General features: G+C 39.2%; 2 non-coding genes across 2 annotated transcripts; one reads left to right on the top strand and one right to left on the bottom strand.

Moving 5' to 3' along the window:
• Window positions 1-8246: 8246 nt before the first annotated feature.
• On the top strand, window positions 8247-8354 carry LOC148565102 (small nucleolar RNA R71). Its single transcript, XR_015885094.1, has one exon. It is a non-coding gene; the product is annotated as a small nucleolar RNA R71 (small nucleolar RNA).
• Window positions 8355-19989: 11635 nt separating this feature from the next.
• LOC148565101 (small nucleolar RNA R71) lies at window positions 19990-20093 on the bottom strand. The gene has a single exon (XR_015885402.1). It is a non-coding gene; the product is annotated as a small nucleolar RNA R71 (small nucleolar RNA).
• Between the last annotated feature and the right edge of the window lie 3912 nt (window positions 20094-24005).

Below are 24005 nucleotides of genomic sequence, written 5' to 3'. Positions count from 1 at the left end.
GTGGGTAATGCAAGATAGTATAAGTGCATATCAATGCAAATGGAATGCAAGTATCATAAAAGATTAGCATTGACTTATGAATAATAATACCCAATCAGAATAAAAAAAGTCATGAAGCACCAGAATAATGCAAGAGATATTCAACAGTTGAGCAAGAAATTTCAACACCGAAGAAAAAGTATCAAATTTAGAAAAGAAAATGAAAATATGCACAAAATTAAAATGCAATGAGGGGAAGTATGCAAATGCAATAAGTAAAATACAATTAAGGAGAATAAGCATGAGAAGTTAAAGAAATGAAGAAGAAGAAGAAAGTAAGGAAAGAGGAGGAAAGAAGGAGAAAGGTGTAACAACCCCGGTTTTCGAGAACGCGAAATCTTTTCTGAAAGTACGGATTTTTCCGGAAGATCAGTAAGGGAAAAACCTTTGATATATCATCAAGTATCTCAATCCTCATTGTCATTATGTCATCCTTAAGCTAGAACCTTTTCTGAGGCAAGCTCGATAACGCGGTCACGAAGAACCTAGTTTTTGAACCGTATCAGTTAGGAGTTTTCATTCGGTTTTTCGTAAGTAGTCTCAGTTTGACGAACCGAACTCGATTCATGAGAGAAGAGAGATAATAGTATAATATTATCATTATATTAATATTAGAAAATGCTTGAATGATATTGTAAGGTTACCTGGTCTGTTTTAGTTAAAAATAGAAAATCGGTTTAACCGGGTTTACGGTTTACTGGTGCAGCTTAGCACCAGCACTCTCTGATGAATTTAGAAATGCTAAGGCCTCATTATACATGTTCTATTCTCATAATAAATATGTTACTAGTGTCATTTATGCTAGTAGCTCAGAAAATAATTTTTAGAGATGTTTTTACAAGTGTTCTGATACACCTAGTTTTAGTAGTTGTATGCCAGAGATATTTTAATATTATTTTAACCCACCTCCAAGCCAACCAATCACAACTCATTTTACACCCCCAAGACCTCCAAGGCTGTCTCATTTCATCATTTTGGCCGAAAATAACAAGAGAGAAAAGAGAGAAACTTTCATGAACACTTAATCTTCAAAGCTTCATTTCTTCTGAACCAAAACTCAAATCGAAACTCTGATTTCACCAAAATGATCCTCTCTTCTTCCTCTACATAAACATGTAACTTATCAAGGCTGGAAATAAGGTTAGATGGCTGTCCCTTTCCCATTTAAATTCGGTTTTCAAGGAAAACCATGCAAAACATGTGTTTTCTTGATGTTCTTCCTTAGGAATCATGCTTAACATTAATTGAGGGCCAAGAAACGTGAATTTTCAGTAAATCTAAGGTGAAATATCTCTTCCTAACGTGCTGAGGGAGATTTGGTCAGTTGAGAGTTTGTGGATTTAAAGTTGTTCTTGATGTGTTTTAGGAGGAAAAAGTGCTTTAAGAACACTTCAAAGAGTAACCGGATTTGGAGCAGCAAATCAAGGTAGGGTGTAACGAAATTAATCTTGATTATTTGTGTTTGAGTTGTGTGAATGTTGTATGATTTGGCTGTGCTAAAAATTGGTTGCATATATGATTGATTCTTGGTGAAAATTTGGTGAAATTTTGATGAAATTTGATGAAATTCAAGCTTTAAAGTTCATGTTCTTGGGCAGCTAGAAAAACGAAACCTGGTGCACGAAATTGTGATCTCCAGGCTCGAACAATCCCTGGTAATGGATCCAAAGCTTGGTGCTTTGATCTTAATTCATAATTGTCACAACTTCGATACAACTAACCAGCAAGTGCACTGGGTCGTCCAAGTAATACCTTACGTGAGTAAGGGTCGAATCCCACGGAGATTGTTGGTATGAAGCAAGCTATGGTCACCTTGCAAATCTCAGTTAGGCAGATATAAAGTGATAATGGTGTTTTCGAATATCATATAATAAAATAGGGATAGGAATACTTATGTAAATCATTGGTAAGAATTTCAAATAAGCGAATGGAGATGATTGTCGTTCCTCTGAACCTCTGCTTTCCTGCTATCTTCATCCAATAAGTCTTACTCCTTTCCATGGCTGGCTGTATGCAAGGGCATCACCGTTGTCAGTGGCTACATCCCCTCCTCTCAGTGAATAATATGCTCACGCACCCTGTCACGGCACGGCTATTCATCTGTTGGTTCTCGATCATGCTGGAATAGGATTCACCCTCCTTTTGCGTCTGTCACTAACGCCCAGCACTCGCGAGTTTGAAGCTCGTCACAGTCATTCAATCATTGAATCCTACTCGGAATACCACAGACAAGGTTTAGACTTTCCGGATTCTCTTGAATGCCGCCATCATTCTAGCTTACGCCACGAAGATTCCGGTTAAGAGATCTAAGAGATATTCATTCTAGCTTATTTCATGTAGAACGGAAGTGTTTGTCAGGCACGTGTTCATAGGGGAGATGGTGATGAGCGTCACACATAATCATCACCTTCATCACGTTCTTGGGTGCGAATGGATATCTTAGAAGAGAAATAAGAAGAGTTGAATAGAAAACAGTAGTACTTTGCATTAATCTTTGAGGAACAGCAGAGCTCCACACCTTAATCTATGGAGTGTAGAAACTCTACCGTTAAAAATACATAAGTGAAGGTCCAGGCATGGCCGTGTGGCCAGCCCCCTATGGTCTATGAACAATGCGTTCAAAGATGATCCTAAGATCCTAAGATGATCAAAAGATGGTCAAAAAGACGTCTAATACAATAGTAAGAGGTCCTATTTATAATAAACTAGTCACTAGGGTTTACATGAGTAAGTAATTGATGCATAAATCCACTTTCGGGGCCCACTTGGTGTGTGTTTGGGCTGAGCTTAAGTGTTCCACGTGCAGAGGCCATTTGTGGAGTTGAACGCCAGTTTCTGTGCCAGTTTGGGCGTTCAACTCTGGTTTTGGATCCTTTTCTGGCGCTGGACGCCAGATTTGGGCAGAAGGCTGGCGTTGAACGCCAGTTTACGTCGTCAATTCTTGGCCAAAGTATGGACTATTATACATTGATGGAAAGCCCTGGATGTCTACTTTCCAACGCAATTGAAAGCGCGCCATTTTGAGTTCTGTATCTCCAGAAAATCCACTTTGAGTGCAGGGAGGTCAGAATCCAACAGCATCAGCAGTCCTTCTTCAACCTCTGAATCTGATTTCTGCTCAAGTCCCTCAATTTCAGCCAGAAAATACCTGAAATCATAGAAAAACACACAAACTCATAGTAAAGTCCAGAAATGTGAATTTAACATAAAAACTAATGAAAACATCCCTAAAAGTAACTAGATCCTACTAAAAACATACTAAAAACAATGCCAAAAAGCGTATAAATTATCCGCTCATCACAACACCAAACTTAAATTGTTGCTTGTCCCCAAGCAACTGAAAATCAAATAGGATAAAAAGAAGAGAATATACTATAAATTTCAAACTATCAATGAAACAGAGCTTCAATCATATGAGCGGGACTTATAGCTTTTTGCCTCTTGAATAGTTTTGGCATTTCACTTTATCCATTGAGGTTCAGAATGATTGGCATCTATAAGAACTCAGAGTTCAGATAGTGTTATTGATTCTCCTAGTTCAGTATGATGATTCTTGAACACAGCTATTTTATGAGTCTTGGCCATGGCCCTAAGCACTTTGTTTTCCAGTGTTACCACCAGATACATAAATGCCACAGACACATAATTGGGTGAACCTTTTCAGATTGTGACTCAGCTTTGCTAAAGTCCCCAATTAGAGGTGTCCAGGGTTCTTAAGCACACTCTTCTTTTGCTTTGGACCTTGACTTTAACCGCTCAGTCTCAAGTTTTCACTTGACACCTACACGCCACAAGCACATGGTTAGGGACAGCTTGGTTTAGCCGCTTAGACCAGGATTTTATTCCTTTAGGCCCTCCTATCCACTGATGCTCAAAGCCTTGGGATCCTTTTTCTTTTCCCTTGCCTTTTGGTTTTAAGGGTTATTGGCTTTTTCTGCTTGCTTTTTCTTTTTCTTTCTATTTTTTTTTTCGCCTATATTTTTTTTTTCTGCAAGCTTTATTCTTTGCTGCTTTTTCTTGCTTCAAGAATCATTTTTATGATTTTTCAGATTATCAAATAACATGTCTCCTAGTCATCATTCTTTCAAGAGCCAACATATTTAACATTCTTAAACAACAACTTCAAAAGACATATGCACTGTTCAAGCATACATTCAGAAAACAAGAAGCATTGTCACCACATCAATATGATTAAACTAAGTTCAAGGATAAATTCGAAACTCATGTACTTCTTGTTCTTTTGAATTAAAACATTTTTCATTTAAGAGAGGTGATGGATTCATAGGTCATTCATATCTTTAAGACAAAGTTACTAACTACTAATGATCATGTAGTGAAGACACAAACATAGATAGGCACATAACATAGAAAACGAAAAACAGAAGAAAGAAGAACAAGGAATGAATCCACCTTAGTAATGGTGGCGTTTCCTTCTTGAGGAACCAATGATGTCCTTGAGCTCTTCTATGTCTCTTCCTTGTCTTTGTTGCTCCTCCCTCATTGCTTTTTGATCTTCTCTTATTTCATGGAGCATGATGGAGTGCTCTTGATGTTCCACCCTTAGTTGTCCCATATTGGAACTCAATTCTTCTAGGGAGGTGTTGATGTGCTCCCAATAGTTTTGTGGAGGAAAGTGCATTTGAGGCATTTCCGGAATCTCATGGTGATAAGCTTCTTGCGCCTCTTGAGCTCCATGACTGGGCTCTCTTTCTTGCTCCATCTTTTTCTTAGTGATGGGCTTTTCCTCTTTAATGAGGATATCTTCCTCTATGTCAATCCCAGCTGAATTGCATAGGTGGCAAATGAGGTGAGGAAAGGCTAACCTTGCCATGGTGGAGGACTTGTCAGCCACCTTGTAGAGTTCTTGAGGTATAATCTCATGAACTTCCACTTCTTCTCCAATCATGATGCTATGGATCATGATGGCCCGGTCTATAGTAACTTCAGACCGGTTGCTAGTGGGAATGATTGAGCATTGAATAAACTCCAACCATCCTCTAGCTATAGGCTTGAGGTCCAATCTTCTTAGTTGAACTGGCTTGCCTTTGGAGTCAATCTTCCATTGAGCTCCTTCTACACATATGTCCATAAGGACTTGGTCCAACCTTTGATCAAAGTTGACTCTCCTTGTGTAGGGGCGTGCATTCTCTTCCATGTATGGCAAGTTGAACGCCAACCTCACATTCTCCGGACTAAAATCTAAGTATTTCCCCCGAACCATTGTAACATAGTTCTTTGGATCCGGGTTCTTACTTTGATCATGGTTCTTGGTGATCCATGCATTGGCATAGAACTCTTGAACCATTAGGATGCCGACTTGTTGGATGGGGTTTGTTAGGACTTCCCAACCTCTTCTTTGAATTTCATGTCTGATCTCCAGATACTCATTTCTTTTGAGTTTAAAAGGGACCTCAGGGATCACCTTCTTCTTGGCCACAACATCATAGAAGTGGTCTTGATGGGCTTTGGAGATGAACCTTTCCATCTCCCATGACTCGGATGTGGAAGCTTTTATCTTCCATTTTCCTCTTCTAGAGCATTCTCCGGTCTTAGGTGCCATCAATGGTAATGGAAAAACAAAAAGCTTATGCTTTTACCACACCAAACATAGAATATTGCTCGCCCTCGAGCAATAAATAAAAGAATAGAAGTAGAAGAAGAAGAAATAGAGGAGAGGGAGAGGGTGATGTGGTTCGGCCAAGAAGGGTATAGAGGGGTTGTGTTGTGTGAATTTGATGAAGAATGGAGGGCTTTATATAGGGAAGGGAGGGGGGGTTAAGGTTCGGCCATATGGGTGGGTTTGGGTGGGAAATTGGTTTTGAATTTTGAAGGTAGGTGGAGTTTATGAGGTAGGTTTATGGGGAAGAGTGGATGGATGTGAGTGGTGAAGAGGTGATGGGGAAGAGAGTTTGAGGTGATTGGTGAAGGGTTTTTGGGGAAGAGTGTTTATGGGGTTGTGTGAAAGAGAGTGGTGAGAAGAGGTGAGTGGAGGTAGGTGGGGATCCTGTGGGGTCCACAGATCCTGAGTGGATCCTGTGGGGTCCACAGATCCTGAGTAGATCCTGTGGGGTCCACAGATCCTGAGGTGTTCAAGGATTTACATCCCTGCACCCATTAGGCATGTAAAAATGCCTTTGTACCCAACTCTGGGCGTTCAGCGCCAGGTTGGTGGCCATTTTGGGCGTTCAACGCCCATCTGTGTGCCATTTCTGGCGTTGAACGCCAGAACCATGCCTATTCTGGCGTTCAGCGCCCAGAAGCTGCCCATTTTGGGCGTTCAGCGCCAGAACCATGCTCTGTTCTGGCGCTGAACGCCAGACAGATGCTCCTCCAGGGTGTGATTTTTCTTCTGCTGTTTTTGATTCCGTTTTCAATTTTTATATTTATTTTGTGACTCCACATGATCATGAACCTAAGAAAACATGAAAAACAATAAAAATAAGAATTAGATAAACATTGGGTTGCTTCCCAACAAGCGCTTCTTTAATGTCAATAGCTTGACAGTGGGCTCTCATGGAGCCTCACAGATGTGCAGAGCTTTGTTGAAACTCTCCAACACCAAACTTAGAGTTTGGATATGGGAGTTCAACACCAAACTTAGAGTTTGGTTGTGGCCTCCCAACACCAAACTTAGAGTTTGACTGTGGGGGCTCTGGTTGACTCTGCTTTGAGAGAAGCTTTTCAAGCTTCCTCTCCATGGTTGCAGAGGGAGATCCTTGAGTTTTGAATACAAGGGAGTTCTCATTCCATTGAAGGACTATTTCACCTCTGTCAACATCAATCACAGCTCTTGCTGTGGCAAGGAAAGGTCTTCCTAGGATGATGGATTCATCCTCTTCCTTTCCAGTATCCAGGACTATGAAATCAGTAGGTATGTAAAGGCCCTCAACCTTTACTAATACATCTTCTACTTGTCCATAAGCCTGTTTTCTTGAGCTGTCTGCCATCTCTAATGAGATTTTAGCAGCTTGCACCCCATAGATTCCCAGTTTCTCTATTACAGAGAGGGGCATGAGGTTTATCCCTGAACCAAGGTCACACAGAGCCTTAAAGATCATGGTGCCTATGGTACAAGGGATTATGAACTTTCCAGGATCCTGTCTCTTCTGAGGCAATGTCAGTTGATCCAGATCACTTAGTTCATTGATGAACAAGGGAGGTTCAACTTCCCAAGCATCAATGCCAAATAATTTGGCATTCAGCTTCATGATTGCACCAAGAAACTTGGCAGTTTGCTCTTCAGTGACATCCTCATTCTCTTCTGAAGAGGAATACTCATCAGAGCTCATGAAGGGTATGAGGAGGTTCAATGGAATCTCTATGGTCTCTAGATGAGCCTCAGAGTCCTTTGGTTCCTCAGAGGGAAGCTCCTTATTGATCACTGGACGTCCCAGGAGGTCCTCCTCCTTGGGATTCACGTCCTCTCCTCTCCTCAGAGGTTCGGCCATGGCGCTTATGTCAATGGCCTTGCACTCTCCTTTTGGGTTCTCTTCTGTATTGCTTGGGAGAGTACTAGGAGGGATATCAGTGATCCTTTTACTCAGCTGGCCCACTTGTGCTTCCAGATTTCTAATGGAAGACCTTGTTTCATTCATGAAACTTACAGTGGCCTTAGATAGATCAGAGACTAGATTTGCTAAATTAGAAGCATTTTGTTCAGAGTTCTCTGTCTGTTGCTGAGTGGATGATGGAAAAGGCTTCCTATTGCTAAACCTGTTTCTTCCACCATTATTAAAGCCTTGTTGAGGCTTTTGATCCTTCCATGAGAAATTTGGATGATTTCTCCATGTTGAATTATAGGTGTTTCCATAAGGTTCAACTAAGTAATTTACCTCTGCTATTGTAGGGTTCTCAGGATCATAAGCTTCTTCTTCATGAGAAGCCTCTTGAGTACTGTTGGATGCAGCTTGCATTCCATGCAGACTCTGAGAGATCATATTGACTTGCTGAGTCAATATTTTATTCTGAGCCAATATGGCATTCAGAGTATCAATCTCAAGAACTCCCTTCTTCATAGGCGTCCCATTATTCACAGGATTCCTTTCAGAAGTGTACATGAACTGGTTATTAGCAACCATGTCAATGAGTTCTTGAGCTTCTGCAGGCGTTTTCTTTAGGTGAATGGATCCACCTGTAGAAGTGTCTAGTGACATCTTTGATAGCTCAGATAAACCATCATAGAATATATCCAGGATGGTCCATTCTGAAAGCATGTCAGAAGGACACTTTTTGGTCAACTGTTTGTATCTTTCCCAAGCTTCATAGAGAGATTCACCTTCTTTCTGTCTGAAGGTTTGAACATCAGCTCTAAGCTTGCTCAGCTTTTGAGGAGGAAAGTACTTGGCTAAGAAAGCCGTGACCAGCTTATCCCAAGAGTTCAGGCTGTCTTTGGGTTGAGAATCCAACCATAATCTAGCTCTGTCTCTTACAGAAAAAGGGAAAAGCATGAGCCTGTAGACTTCAGGATCTACTCCATTAGTCTTAACAGTATCACATATCTGCAAGAATTCAGTTAAGAACTGAAAAGGATCTTCAGATGGAAGTCCATGAAACTTGCAGTTCTGCTGCATCAGAGAAACTAATTGAGGTTTCAGCTCAAAGTTGTTTGCTCCAATGGCAGGAATGGAGATGCTTCTTCCATGTAAATTGGAATTAGGTGCAGTAAAGTCACCAACCATCTTCCTTACATTATTATTATTTTCGGCTGCCATCTCCTTTGCCTGTTCGAAAATTTCTGAAAGGTTATCTCTGGATTGTTGTATTTTAGCTTCTCTTAATTTTCTCTTCAGAGTCCTTTCAGGTTCTGGATCTGCTTCCACAAGAATGTTCTTATCCTTGTTCCTGCTCATATGACAAAGAAGAAGGCACAGAAAAATAATAATAATAATAGAAATCCTTTATACCACAGTATAGGGATCCCTTTGTGAGTGGAAGAAAAGAGGGGGAGACAAAGAATGTGATGTAAAGGAAGAAATGCAACTGTACTGATGGAAGAGATGTGAGATGAGATGTTAGGATATGAATGAATAAATAGAATAGGATGGGGGAGGTATAATTTTCGAAAATTATTTTGAAAAGGAGTTAGTGATTTTTGAAAATTGGTTTTTGAAAATTTGTTAGTATTTTTCGAAAATTTTTTTTGAAATAAAAATAAAAATAAAAATAATTAGTTAATTAAAAAGAAATTTTTGAAAAAGGGGGAGATATTTTCGAAAATTAGAGAGAGAGAGTTAGTTAAGTAGTTTTGAAAAAGTTAAGAAACAAACGAAAAGTTAGTTAGTTAGTTGAAACAAATTTTGAAAAGATAAGAAGTTAGGAAGTTAGAAAAGATATTTTGAAAAGATATTTTTGAACAAGATAAGATAAGAAGATATTTTGAAAAGATATGATAGGATTAGTTTTGAAAAAGATTTGATTTTTAAAATCACAATTAATGACTTGATTCATAAGAAATCACAAGATATGATTCTAGAACTTAAAGTTTGAATCTTTCTTAACAAGCAAGTAACAAACTTCAAATTTTTGAATCAAAACATTAATTGTTTATGTTATTTTCGAAAATTTGGTATAAAAATAAGAAAAAGATTTTTGAAAAATATTTTTGGAATTTTCGAAAATAACTAAGAAATTTGAAAAAGATTTGATTTTTGAAAAAGATTTTGAAAAAGATAAGATTTTCAAATTGAAAATTTGATTTGACTCATAAGAAACAACTTTGATTTTTTTAAAAATTTTTGAAAAAGTCAACTCAATTTTCGAATTTGATGAGAGAAAAAGGGAAAGATATTTTTTTGATTTTTTTTTTTGAATTTTTTATGAAAACATGAAAAATATGCAATGCATGAAATTTTTAGATCAAAACAATGAATGCATGCAAGAATGCTATGAATGTCAAGATGAACACCAAGAACACTTTGAATGTCATGATGAACATCAAGAACATATTTTTGAAAAATTTTTAATGCAAAGAAAACATGCAAGACACCAAACTTAGAATTCTTTAATGCTTACGCACTAAGAATTCAAGAATGCATATGAAAAACAACATACAACACAAAACAAAAAATCATCAAGATCAAACAAGAGGACTTACCAAGAACAACTTGAAGATCATGAAGAACACTATGAATGCATGAAATTTTCAAAAAATGCTAGATGCATATGCAAGTGACACCAAACTTATGATATGACTCAAGACTCAAACAAGAAACATGAAATATTTTTTTGATTTTTGTGATTTTCTAAATTTTTTTTGGATTTTTATTTTATATTTTTCGAAAAATTATTTTGAAAAAGGAAAATAAGGATTCCAAAATTTTTAGTATGAATTCCAGGAATCTTGCCATGTTAGTCTAAAGCTTCAGTCCAGGAATTAGACATGGCTTACTAGCCAACCAAGCTTTCAATGAAAGCTGCAGTCCAAAACACTAGACATGGCCAATGGCCAGCCAAGCTTCAGCATTTAACACCAGAGTATATTGATCTTGATAACAAATTGCTGCTCATCATTTAACAAGCATGTAACTTGCCTCTGATGGTTTGGAAGCCTCAGTCCAAAAGAATTTAGACATGGCTCTACAGCCAGCCAGGCTTCACATGCTTCATGAAACACTAGAATTCATTCTTTAAAAATTTTGAATAAATTTTTGAAAACATTTTTATTTTATTTTTTTTTCGAAAACATATGAGAGATTTTTGAAAATATTTTTGAAAGATTTTTGAAAATAAAATAAAAAGAAAATTACCTAATCTGAGCAACAAGATGAATCGTCAGTTGTCCAAACTCAAACAGTCCCCGGCAACGGCGCCAAAAACTTGGTGCACGAAATTGTGATCTCCAAGCTCGAACAATCCCTGGTAATGGCTCCAAAGCTTGGTGCTTTGATCTTAATTCATAATTGTCACAACTTCGATACAACTAACCAGCAAGTGCACTGGGTCGTCCAAGTAATACCTTACGTGAGTAAGGGTCGAATCCCACGGAGATTGTTGGTATGAAGCAAGCTATGGTCACCTTGCAAATCTCAGTTAGGCAGATATAAAGTGATAATGGTGTTTTCGAATATCATATAATAAAATAGGGATAGGAATACTTATGTAAATCATTGGTAAGAATTTCAGATAAGCGAATGGAGATGCTTGTCGTTCCTCTGAACCTCTGCTTTCCTACTATCTTCATCCAATCAGTCTTACTCCTTTCCATGGCTGGCTGTATGCAAGGGCATCACCGTTGTCAGTGGCTACATCCCCTCCTCTCAGTGAATAATATGCTCACGGACCCTGTCACGGCACGGCTATTCATCTGTCGGTTCTCGATCATGCTGGAATAGGATTCACCATCCTTTTGCGTCTGTCACTAACGCCCAGCACTCGCGAGTTTGAAGCTCGTCACAGTCATTCAATCATTGAATCCAACTCGGAATACCACAGACAAGGTTTAGACTTTCCGGATTCTCTTGAATGCCGCCATCATTCTAGCTTATGCCACGAAGATTCCGGTTAAGAGATCTAAGAGATATTCATTCTAGCTTATTTCATGTAGAACGGAAGTGTTTGTCAGGCACGTGTTCATAGGGGAGATGGTGATGAGCGTCACACATAATCATCACCTTCATCACGTTCTTGGGTGCGAATGGATATCTTAGAAGAGAAATAAGAAGAGTTGAATAGAAAACAGTAGTACTTTGCATTAATCTTTGAAGAACAGCAGAGCTCCACACCTTAATCTATGGAGTGTAGAAACTCTACCGTTAAAAATACATAAGTGAAGGTCCAGGCATGGCCGTGTGGCCAGCCCCCTATGGTCTATGAACAATGCATTCAAAGATGATCCTAAGATCCTAAGATGATCAAAAGATGGTCAAAAAGACGTCTAATACAATAGTAAGAGGTCCTATTTATAATAAACTAGTCACTAGGGTTTACATGAGTAAGTAATTGATGCATAAATCCACTTCTGGGGCCCACTTGGTGTGTGTTTGGGCTAAGCTTAAGTGTTCCACGTGCAGAGGCCATTTGTGGAGTTGAACGCCAGTTTCTGTGCCAGTTTGGTCGTTCAACTCTGGTTTTGGATCCTTTTCTGGCGCTGGACGCCAGATTTGGGCAGAAGGCTGGCGTTGAACGCCAGTTTACGTCGTCAATTCTTGGCCAAAGTATGGACGATTATACATTGCTGGAAAGCCCTGGATGTCTACTTTCTAACGCAATTGGAAGCGTGCCATTTCGAGTTCTGTATCTCCAGAAAATCCACTTTGAGTGCATGGAGGTCAGAATCCAACAGCATCAGCAGTCCTTCTTCAACCTCTGAATCTGATTTCTGCTCAAGTCCCTCAATTTCAGCCAGAAAATACCTGAAATCACAGAAAAACACACAAACTCATAGTAAAGTCCAGAAATGTGAATTTAACATAAAAACTAATGAAAACATCCCTAAAAGTAACTAAATCCTACTAAAAACATACTAAAAACAATGCCAAAAAGCGTATAAATTATCCGCTCATCAAAACCCTAACCTTAAATTGAGGTTCAATTTGTGTTAAAATCATGTAGAAAAGATGGGGTTTTAGTGGCTGCTAATTTATTAAGAATTATAGTAAAAATCGATTGCTGAAAAGACTGAAAAACGGGTAAAAACAAAGAAAGAATCTGAAGAATTTATGAAGAACATGAAGAACACTTTGAGTGTGATGAAGAACAATGAAGAACACCTTTTTGATTCATAAAAGAGCAAGGAAGTAATTAATTTTGTGTTTGGGGGGTTATTTTGTAATTTCTAAAAGTTAGGGTGGTTAAAGTAGAAATATTAAAAGTTACGGGTGGTAAAAAGTGAATTTTAAAGGTTAAAAGTTAAAAAGGGGTAATTTTCGAAAATATATTAATAAAATAATAAATAATAATAAAATATTAAATAATAATATTTAATTAAAAATAATATTTTAATAAAAATAATAAAATAATGCGGAAAAGGCAGTTTTCTGTAAAAGCTTTAGAAAGACAACTTTAAGCGTAGAATCTTATAATTACCTTCATAAAACACTTAGGGAGTGGTAAAAACATATTAGTGAGGCAAAGATAAAGGAAAGATAAAAAGTTGAAGAAAAGATAAAAATTGAAGAGAAAGTCTGTAAAGTTTTAATGACAGAAAAACAGACAGAGACTAGTGAACGAACTAGGGCAACATAGCTAGTCCTGGAATTGCGAATATGGTTAGGTATTATATGAAAAGTTAAACTGTTTCAGTATAGACTTAATGAAACTATACTTGGGACAAACTAACTATTCATACCGAAATTTACATAAGCTTTAAATACATACGTTAAACAGAGAAGTCAGAGTAGAGTAAAGAAACACAGAGAACAGAGTAACCATAGTAAAGTAAAGAGATAAAGAGAAAAAGAGTAATATAGATACAGATGAAAAGAGTAATCAGAGAAGAGAAAAGAGATGCAAAGAACAGAGTAATTAAAACAGAGTAAAGAGATACAGAGAAAGAAAGAGGTATTGCATAAGAATGTGAAAGTGATGATGAATAATGAGAATGATAATGAATGATGATAATGAGAATGATTATGTGATGATCTGCTGCGTGAAGGCAGTCAGATAGATGGTGGTACTACCACTGAGAGTGCTTTCCTGGGATACTTAGCTATAATGCTATTCTGTAAGTCAGAGGACTTTTACAGAGGTATCGAGAACACACGACTAGCATATACTCCTGTAAGTCAAAGGACTCTTACAGTGAGAGTGTGTGTGTATGCTCCTGTAAGTCAAAGGACTCTTACAGTGAGAGCGTGTGTATGCTCCTGTAAGTCAAAGGACTCTTACAGAGAGTGTGTTGGGCAGATATAAGTTAACTAGCTCCACCGTGCAAGTCAAAGAACTCTTGCAGTGGTTTGCCTCACAAGTCAAAGGACTCTTGCGAGGGGCATTGCCAACAGAAAAGCCTTACCTGGGCAAAGGACTCCGGGTAACATCGGGAGCGGGTATGTAACTGACAAATGAGCTCATTACCTGCGCTAGGGCTAGACATGCATCATATTTGGTTGCGCATTTCCTCTGTTATGATTGTTGTTTGAATGTATGCCTTCTTTGTTTCATTCTATTCTCTGTGTCTGTGTTTTGTTTTCTTCTATTCTTTTGTTTGTGTTTTGCTTTCTGTTTTCTTTATTTTCTCTATTATCTGTTTTTTCTGTCTACTGCTTCTCGGTATTCTGCTGTTTATCTGCTAAACAACATGGAATTAATGAACGTAACTAATAACCCCGACCCTACTAAGAACTCCCCTGTTCTTACCCCTTCTCTCTCCCTTCCCCCTTTAGATGGAAGCATGAGTACCCTTCCGTAGTTCGCTGACGATCGTTCACAAAAAGAATTCCACTCTAAATAGTCTTCTAAGTCTAGAGTGAACTCCGTTACCTGTTTATATGTATATACTATGAGGCCAGCCAACGTCTGCACCCCGCTTTTCTACAAACTTTAGCCTAAGTCCTCCGTACGATGTTGCTGTTATGTGGCCACTCGATGAAGTACTTGAGAGACGCTATTTGATGACATATGATCGTGCAGAGGAGTAGCAGATGATGTTCTACCTTTTGGTGACGTTCCACCTGACTTGAGTTTTGAAGACTTAGAGCGTACTTTCCCTCGCTTTAGTAGTGTAGAGGGAATAGGTGAGTATAGAGTCTAGACTAGCCTGGGTGCCAGCTTAGGGACTTCTTGAATAGGTCAGGGCCTGGGATGTTGTATGTATATATATGTATTTAGTTATTATCTAGCTATATCTCTGGGTGTTCTAACTAAAAGTCTATACTCTAATAAAGGCTGGATCACTAAATGTTGTTAGCTGCTTGTGATGTATTTATGTGTGGTTGCTTATAACTGTTTTATCTGTTATTATTTGTGAATTGATTATGAATGATTCTGTCTATTAATCCAAATATTTTCAAAAAAAAAAAGTACCTCGCTAACTAACTACGCTTTTAACAACGAATCAGGCTCATATAATAAATAATAGACAATAATTAGGATGACAAATTGGTAGCACTCAGTTTCTGGTATGTTCTAGGCGTACTGAAAGTTGGGTCGTTACAATTTGGTATCAGAGCAGTTCGTTCCCAGTAGAGCCTGGGGAGTGGACTGACTATGCTTCATTGCATACTCTGCTTTTGTGTCTCACGCCATTAGGGTATCTTTAAGATACATTTGGCATGAATGTCTATGAGTGCTCATTTTGGGAATGTTCGTGCCTTACTTGAAATATTAAGACTGATCACCTTAATGTTGATTGTTTGGTGCGGATAGGACCTTAATGACTGCGAGTAGACATAGTTTAATCGAGTTCCGAATGACGAATCGATGCGAGGCACAACTATCCTCATAGCTGTTATGATCTCCATGGTTATGGTTATGTTATATTTGGATGCTGTAAGGAACGAACGCTTATTTTACTTGTGAGGAATCTGGACACACAGCTAGGATGTACCCAAGAAAGTTTTTTTGGAATCTAGTGCGAACCCAGCAACAAGGTCGAGTGTTTGCCATGACTGCTGATGATGCTATGCAATCAGACGCCCTGATCCAAGGTCAGTGTATTGTCAAAGATCGATTTCTAACTGTACTGTATGACTCAGGTCAATCGCATTCCTTTGTTTCTTTAACTGTTGCTTGTGAGTTGGGACTAGATTTCTCTGAGTTGAACTTTGATCTGATTGTCCATACACCTGCATCCCAAAATGCTTTGACTAGTTTAGTGTGCCTGTAAGTACCATTCACTATTAGGAACAGAACTTTTATACATGATCTAATATGTTTGCCTCTATGTGGTTTAGAAGTTATTCTAGGATTAGATTGGCTGTCCAAGTATCATGTTTTCCTTGATTGCTATGAAAGAACTGCTGTTATTCCGTCTGATAGTTTAGATATTAAACCATTTCTGTCTCATACTTTATATCGAAATTCTGTAAGAGTTGCATTAGACGGGAGTGATTGTGAGGGGTACGTTCTGTTAGCGGCTAGCTCGAATGATAGTGAACTAAGCTTAGAACGAATCCAAGTGGTGAAGGAATTTCCTGATATTTTCCCAGACGACATACCTGAGTTTCCTCCTCAGCGAGAGATAGAATTCAGCATTGAACTTGTACCTGGAACCGGACCGATTTCCATAGCACCGTACCGGATGTCACCACTGGAACTTGCAGAGTTGAAGAAGCAGTTGGATGAGCTACTTGGAAAAAAATTTATTCGTCCCAGTGCATCACCTTGGGGAGCTCTGGTGTTGCTAGTAAAGAAGAAGGATGGTGGAATGTAACTTTGTGTAGATTACCGATAGTTAAATAAAGTCACTATCAAGAACAAGTACCCACTTTCACGAATAGATGATTTGATGGATCAGTTAAAAGGTGCAACTAGGTTTTCGAAGATTGATTTGCGATCGGGCTATCACTAGATTCGAGTGAAAGAGTTAGATATACCAAAGACTGCATTTAGAACTCGATATGGTCACTATGAGTATACGGTTATATCGTTTGGACTAACTAATACTCCTGCGATTTTCATGGATTACATGAATCTTATTTTCCATCCGTACCTTGATCAGTTCATAGTAGTCTTCATAGACAATATTCTCATCTATTCGAAGACAGAAAGAGAGCATGAAGAGCATCTAAGGACTGTATTGCAGATACTATGGACTCGGAAGTTATATGCTAAACTATCAAAGTGCGAGTTCTGGACAGAGAAGGTGGCATTTTTGGGACATGTTACATCACAGGGAGGAATTGATGCCAGGGCATCTTGGCCAGTTTCATTGACCTTTTCTTTACTGTTTTTAGGATAGTTTCATACATTTCTTTAGGAAATAAGCTAGTTTTGGGTAAATATTCACTTATGCCTTGATTCAAGCATACATTGTGCATTTTACATAATTTCATGAGGATTTTGCATAAGTTTAGTGACAAATATTATGTTGCATTACTCATGACTGGGACTAGAGCTTTGATGCACTTTATTGCTTGATTTCAGGACCAAAAAGGAAGCAAGAAAAGGGGAGGTAACTGGCAAGATTAATGAGAAAAGTGATTGCCAATAACATTCTCAAAAACCCATCAATGCCCACGTTAACGTGAACTCTAACGTGGAGAAGAGAAGATGAGCCAACGTTAGTGACACTTAACATTGTCACTAACGTTGGCAATTACTCATAAGTGGCCATGTTAGAAGCCACGTTAACCTAGTTAACGTGGCCTCTAATGTTAAGGGGGGAAGAGAAGCCAACTTTAGTGACACTCAACATTGTCACTAACGTTGGCCTATGGTGCAAAGTACCACGTTAACTCCCACATTAACTTGGTTAACGTGGGAACTAACGTAAAGGATGAAGAGTTGTCGACAACGTTAGTGACACTCAACATTGTCACTAACGTTGAAGCAACCACACAACCCCCAAGAGTCACGTTAACCTCCACGTTAACTTAGTTAACGTGGAAGCTAACGATGAGGAATGAAGGATGAGCCAACGTTAGTGACACTCAACATTGTCATTAACGTTGGGATGGCTAAAGATGGCTACGTTAAAGGTCACGTTAACCTAGTTAACGTGGACTCTAACGTGAGACCCAGGGGCACATTGGAACGTTAGTGACAATATTGAGTGTCACTAATGTTCTCGAAGGTTGGCAAGGACCACATTAGAAGCCACGTTAACCTAGTTAACGTGGGCTTTAACGTGAAACAAGAAGGGGCACACTGGAATGTTAGTGACAATGTTGAGTGTCACTAACGTTCTCGAAGGATTAACAAGGCAATGTTAAAAGCCACGTTAACCTAGTTAACGTGGGTTTTAACGTAAGGCAATGGGGTGCATTGAAACGTTAGTGACAATGTTAAGTGTCAGTAACGTTCTCGAACTTATATTCTCACTAAATATTAACACCCTAAACGTCCTGAGCTGAAGTCTCTGCCCACTTAGCACTTTCTCTCTGCAAGTAAAGCCAAGCCCAAATGAAGAAAAGAACTGCTTCAAACTCAAGATCCAAAGGCCTAGGACTTGAAGAGTAAACTAGAAGCTGAGAAGAGTAGTATATATAGGAGTAGCTTTGAATTGTAAAGAAGCTCTGGAGGCTGGGAAGAAGAGAACTACTCTCTGTATTTTACTTTCTTTGCAAATTCTAGTTTTATGATGTATTCTCCATTTTTGTTTTCATTTTCAAGAGCTATGAACAACTAAACCCCTTTCATTGGGTTAGGGAGCTCTGTTGTAATTTGATGGATCAATACTAATTTTCATTATTCTTCTTCTATCTTTCCTGTTGATTTTACTTGAAAGCTTTCGATCTTCATCCAATTGAGTAGTTATCTTGGAAGAGAAGCTATTCAAACTTGGATCTCTTTTGAACCTTGAAAGAAGAATGAAGAGATCAAGCTAGAAATGCTTTCTCATGCTGGACCAAATTGGGTTTGGATGGGTATGTGACTATAACCCTCTCAATACTTGATTTGGGAAATGCATGTGGTATAATCAGTGACCATACTTCATCTCTTCTCATGAGCAATTGACCAAGGAATTGGCTATTGATCAAGATTTGAGAGATTGAATTGCAAGAAATTGTAATTCAATCACTTAAGATTGCCAAGGAGATCAATGAGTGCATTGATTGAGGAAGAGATGAAAATGAACTTGATCCGGAGAATTGCAACATCTCCTAAGCCCAATGAACTCCCCATCTCTGATCTTACCCATTCTCTTTAATTTCTGCCATTTACTTTTATGAGCAAATCCCCCATTCCCATTTACAATTCTGCAATTTATTTTCAGTCATTTACTTCCAGTCCTTTAATTCTAGCATTTACTTTTCTATTATTTACATTCCTGCCATTTTATTTTCTGCAACTCTCAACCCAAATCCTGGATTCGCTCAACTAGAACATTCTTCTAATTAAAGTTACTTGATCAATCAATCCCTGTGGGATTCGACCTCACTCTATTGTGAGTTTTTAGTTGACGACAACTTCGGTACACTTGCCGAAGGAAGATTTGTTGAGAGACAAGTTTTCCGTGCATCAATTTTATGGTGCCGTTGCCGGGGATTGATTGTGCATCAACAATGATTAGATTGGAAGATCACTAGATTAAGCATTTTATTTTGTGAATTTTATTTTCTGTTTGAGTGATTTACTTTTTGTTTTAGTTATACTTCTTCCCTTCTCCCTCTACTCTTTTGTTTTTTCTTTGTTATTTTCAATTCTGTTTACTAACCCACTAACTATTTGATATATTGCATCACCCACAACTAACAGCAATTCTGACACAAATACTGTCTGCACCTATTTTCTCTGCTTGTACTTGTTGGTTGTATGACAGGGAGAAGAAGCAGGACTTCAACTTCCTTTGATTCTGAACCGGAGAGAACCTTCCTTAGACTAAGGAGGGAGGCAAAAGAAAATCGAGTAGTTGGTGCTGAAGAAGAGGAGGAACAGTTTGAGGAATACTTTGAACCAAACATAGAAGAAAACATGGAAAATCATCATGAAGAAGAGATTCACAACCATGGCAGAGGAGGTGGAGCAAATCATGCTGGGGAGGATAGAAGAGTTTTGGGCTCTTATATTAATCCAAACCCAGGCAATTGTGGAAGTAGCATCCAAAAGCCAACAATCCATGCCAACAACTTTGAACTTAAACCACAGATCATCACCCTTGTTCAGAACAACTGTTCGTTTGGAGGAGGTGTTCAAGAAGACCCCAATCAACATTTGACCACCTTCCTGAGAATATGTGACACAGTGAAATCTATTGGTGTTCATCCTGACGCCTATAGACTGCTCTTATTTCCCTTCTCACTCAGAGACAAGGCAGCCAAGTGGCTGGAATCCTTCCCAAGGGAGAGCTTGACAATTTGGGAGGATGTGGTGAACAAATTCTTAGCAAGATTCTACCCTCCTCAACGAATCAATAGGCTGAGAGCTGAGGTTCAAACCTTCAGGCAACAAGATGGTGAGACTCTGTATGAAGCATGGGAGAGGTTCAAAGACTTAACAAGGAGGTGTCCACCTGACATGTTCAACGAATGGGTCCAGCTGTACATTTTCTATGAAGGGCTCTCTTATGAGTCAAAGAAGGCAGTAGACCATTCATCTGGAGGATCCTTGAACAAGAAGAGACCATTAGGAAGCTAGAATTCCAGGTGGGATATTTAGCTGAGAAGATTCCCAATCCTACTGATAGCTTCCCAAGTGACACAGAGAAAAACCCCAAGGGAGAAGCAAAGAAAGTAAGATGGGAAGATTGCAAAATGGTCACTACAAGTGATCAAGAGATTGAAGACAAGCAAGGCAAAATGCGCAAACAACCTGAAGACAACTCAACAAAGGAGGAGGATAGAAAGCACAAAGAACCAGAAATATCACAACAAGAGTTGCTGAAGCTCTATGCACCATTCCCTCAACTGCTAAATGGTGCTGTGGGAAAAAGAATATACTCAAGGTTCCTAGACTTGTTTGCATCTTTGCATGTGAACATACCATTCATCAAGGCAATTCAACAAATGCCTGCATTCATCAAGTATATGAAGGAACTTCTTCCCAGGAAAAGCTCACTCAAGGGAGGGCAGACTATAGTGATGAACAAGGAATGTAGTGCCCTTATTCAACCTGAGTTGCCTACAAAAAGAAGAGACCCAGGAAGTTTTCATATACCTTGTGCCATAGGTGAAAACATGTTCGACAGAGCACTATGTGATTTAGGGGCCAGCATCAACTTACTGCCCTTATCCCTGGTGAAGAGGCTGCAGATCAATGAGATAATACCCACAGATGTCATTATCAGACTGGCTGACAAAACTCAAAAGCAAGCAATAGGAGTGGTGGAAAATGTGTTGCTAAAAGTTGGGAAGTACTTTCTCCCAACAGACTTTGTCATTCTGGACATGGAAGAGAGTCACACTCATCCAATCATATTGGGAAGACCATTCCTAGCTACGGCCAGAGCACTTATTGATGTAGAGAAAGGGGAGCTAATATTGAGAATCCATGATGAACGACTCAGCTTCAATGTTTTCAAACTCTCACAAGAAACAGATCAAGAGGACAAGGAACTAAGCACAAATGATAATGAGACACTGAAGGAGGAAACAAGCACTGAAGCACAGCCAGTTCATTCTGAGATCCCCTTAACTGACAAACAAGGAAAACAGCAATTGCCACAGCTCAAGGAAAAGTTGGAGGAACCTAAACCTCTAGAGGCAGGTGAAGACAGCACCACAGCTCCTTTAGAAAAAGAGGTCACCAAGGGGAAGGCAACCTCAAAAGAAACAAAGAAGAAGGTACCAAGAGGGTGGAAGAACAAGAAGATCCCTACGGAAGACTTCTCTCCAGGGGATAGAGTTGTCTCAGCCTACTTCCCAGATATTCCCCCTAATCTCCCTACTGTGCCTTCTCAATTACCCAAGGTCTTCACTATCAACAGAGTTCTTTCCCTGGAACATGTGGAGATTATTGATCCAACCAATGGATACATGTCCACAGCAAGAGGGGAGGACTTTAAGCACTACCAACCACCATGATGAAAGAAAAACGTCAAGCTAGTGATGCTAAAGAAGCGCTTCATGGGAGGCAACCCATGTTTTATATGCTTTCAGATGATAATGAATAAGTCAATCTTTATGAGCTTCAATCCAAACTTAACAAACAATTGGTGAAAATCTTCCTATGCAAAATATAGTGGGGAACAAGTTTGGTGTTCAAAGCAAACCAAGATGCATGCTAGTCTTGGAAGCTTTGAACAAAACTTTTCATCACATTGCTTCAAACTAAGTTTGGTGTCACCTCATGGTGCCACCAAAATGCATATAAGGACCCACCAATAGTTAGTTAGTTAGTTGGAATTCATAAACAAATAATCAAATCCTTTCTTTCATTTTTTCTAGCCGTAGATTTTTTTTATGATATTAATTTCCTTGTTTCAAATCTTTATAGAAAAGAAAAAGAAGCATAAAAAGGGATTGATTGGACAATTAAATGGGGGAGATTTCGCCACTTAATGAAGAGCACTACACACATGTCTCAAGAGGAAACGCATGGGGAAACGCTGCCATGCAACATTGGAGAAAGAAAACCCTTGAAGACCGAACCAATCACTATCATTAAAGTGATGATCCTTGTTTTTCCTTCATATACAACCCCATCTGTCCATCTAGTAAACATTCATGCAATCTACACCCTTCACTCACTCATGATTTTCTTATATAAGTGAACCTTAGTGCATGCTCACTCCTCACATCCAAATCCCCACTCTCCACACTTCTATTGGCACACTAAACTCTTCATCACAAATTGCTTTAACCAACCCACTCTTCATCTATCCGAAGCCCCAAATCCCCTCAAACAACAATTCAAGTCATGGCATCATCAAGCTCAAAGAGGCAAAAGAGGAAAGGGCCTATGGAAAGTGCTCCTTTCGATGACAAGAGATTCAAGACTGCCTTTCATGAGCATGAATTTGAGCGGATAAGTGCCAGAAGGATATTTCCAGAATTAATCTTCCAAATCAATGCCAATGAATCACCACAGATTTGGAGAAAAATCGAATAGAGGGGGTGGCAATTGCTCACCGGTCCAGAGGGGAAGATCAATGGAAACCTCATCAAAGAATTCTATGCAAATGCAGTTAGAGAGGATAAGACCAAAGCCCCAACCTTCAAAAGCTATGTGAGAGGAAGGGAGGTGGACTTCAGCCCAAGTGCCATAACAAGAGCTCTTCACTTGAAATCACCTCATTTTGATGAGGAGAGTTATCAGACAAGGATAAGTAGAAGCCCCGATAAGAATGAGCTCTCAGAAATAGCATCAGATATCTGTGTCATAGCCGCTGACTGGGAGAGGTATTCAGATGGGAGACCAAAATTCATAAAAAGGGGAGACCTTCACCCTGAGGCCAAAGGGTGGTTTGAGCTTGTAAGGAGGTTCATCCTACCAGCTGCTAATAATTCAGAGGTTAACATCAATCGAGCCACTATGGTACAATGCTTAGTGCAAGGTGGGGAAATCAAAGTGCATGAGCTCATTGCCGACGGGATTCAAGAATCAGCTGAGAAAGCTGACTCAGGTGCCAGACTTTGGTACCCCATCACCATTCTCCGCTTGTGCAACAAGGCCAAGGTAATATTTGAGGACAGCAGCCCAGACTGGGTGAACCCAGGGAGGCCAGTCACACTCGAGCGAATGGTCTATACCACACTGGCTCAGTAACTAAGAAGGCCACATATAGGAAGGCAAAGGGCCCAGGAAGAAGCTCATCAAGAGGAATATCATCAAGAAGAATATCATGACCCAGCCAACTTGAATATGACTCACCTTCTAAGAGCCATTGAAGATTTGGGACAGAGACATATTGAAGGACAAGAGCAAATGCTGAACCTTCAAACTAACTGGCTGAGCCAACAAGAAGCATGGCAAAAACAACAAATGGAGCAGCAGCAGGAACACTACTCCCGGCTCACTCAAGCCATCAACCAAATGAATGAGAGGCAAGAACTTCAAGAGAAGCACTTACAAGAACTCAACCAGCGGCAGATAGCCCAAATGAAAACTTTCAATGAGTTCAGTGTACTCAATGAAGGAAGGCAACTACATAGGGAGGAGTTCTATGTAAATACTCAAGCCAAGTTGAACTACATGACCAGTAATATGCATCAGCTACACTATGCCATCCCTACATATGATGAGGTCCAAAAAGATTTTGTAGAACAAGAAGAGAGGAAGGTGAAACAGCAAAAGGAGACACTAAAAAAGAAGATGGAAGATGGTGGTTTCTGGAAGAAGCTGCTTGGAAAAGGCAAAGGAAGTGGAAGCACAAGCATTCAAGAGAGACACAATGAGGACAAGCAAGGAGGGGAGCAGGGACATCCACATGAATGAAAGGTGGTGGAGTTCTTTTTAGTCCATTGTTTTATATGCTTTAAATAAGGAAGATC

This window comes from Arachis ipaensis, chromosome B5 (genome assembly GCF_059453495.1).
Source record: "Arachis ipaensis isolate K30076 ecotype BB chromosome B5, ASM5945349v1, whole genome shotgun sequence".
Classification (NCBI taxonomy): Eukaryota; Viridiplantae; Streptophyta; class Magnoliopsida; order Fabales; family Fabaceae; genus Arachis; species Arachis ipaensis.
The sequence above is the reverse complement of the archived record's forward strand: the minus strand, read 5'-3'. Positions and strand labels throughout refer to the sequence as shown.